The sequence below is a fragment of the Meleagris gallopavo genome, chromosome Z (assembly GCF_000146605.3).
Source record: "Meleagris gallopavo isolate NT-WF06-2002-E0010 breed Aviagen turkey brand Nicholas breeding stock chromosome Z, Turkey_5.1, whole genome shotgun sequence".
NCBI lineage: Eukaryota > Metazoa > Chordata > Aves > Galliformes > Phasianidae > Meleagris > Meleagris gallopavo.
In genome coordinates, this window is record NC_015041.2 from 39,509,522 (window position 1) to 39,510,498 (window position 977).

General features: G+C 51.3%; 1 protein-coding gene across 4 annotated transcripts in view; it reads left to right on the plus strand.

Moving 5' to 3' along the window:
- Positions 1-977, plus strand: part of SECISBP2 (SECIS binding protein 2) — a 189,891-nt gene that overhangs the window by 34,654 nt on the left and 154,260 nt on the right. The gene's annotated exons all lie outside the window — the stretch shown is intronic.

Sequence of the window (977 nt, forward strand, 5' to 3'; positions counted from 1 at the left end):
GATGGGGCATCCACAACCTCCTTGGGCAACTTGTTCCAGTGTGTTACCACCCTCTGTGTGAAAAAACTTCCTCTTAATATCTAACCTAAACCTTCCGTGTCTCACTTTAAAACCATTCCCCCTTGTCCTATTGCTATCCACCCTTGTAAACAGCCATTCCCACTCCTTTTTATACGCTCCCTTCAAGTATTGGAAGACCACAATGAGGTGTCTCCAGAGCCTTCTCTTCTCCAAGCTAGACAAGCCCAGTTCCCTCAACCTTTCTTCATAAGAGAGGTGCTCCAGCCCTCCGATCATCTTAGTGGCCCTCCTCTGGACCTGCTCCAAGAGCAGTACTCCAGATGGGACTTCAGAAGAACTGAGTAGAGTTCTTCTCTACCTCCATTTTCCTGCTTGCCACTGCTTTTTTAATGCAGCCTGGAACATAGTTGGCCTTCTAGGCTGCAAGCGTACACTGTTTGCTCATGTTCAGCTTCTTGTCCACCAAGTCCTCCACAGGGCTGCTCTCAAGAAGATCTTCCCCCAGTTTGTATAAAACCTGGGATTCCCTGACCCAAGTGCAATACTTTGCACTTGGCCTTGTTGTACCTCATTAGGTTCTCATGGGCCCACTTCTTCAACCTGTCCAGGTCTCTCTGGATGGCTTCCCTTCCCTCCACTGTATAGACCGCAGTGCTCAGCTTGATGTTGTCTGCAGACTTACTGAGGGTGCACTCAATGCCATCATCTGTGTCATTGATAAAGATGTTGAAGAGCCCTGGTCCAACCTCTGAGGGACACCACTTGAGACAGGGGCAGAGCTGGGGCTGTGGCTTGGGCTAGGGAGAGGCACGGCCTCCGCACAGGCTGAGCAGGCGGCAGGGCCAGGCAGAAGAAGTTCCCATGGCCACTCCCGTCTGGTGCCATTTTTGTGCCAGCTTCTCAAAGGTCAATTGCTCTTCAAAGGCGTGAGAGCAAGAGCCTGTGCTTGTCCGAGG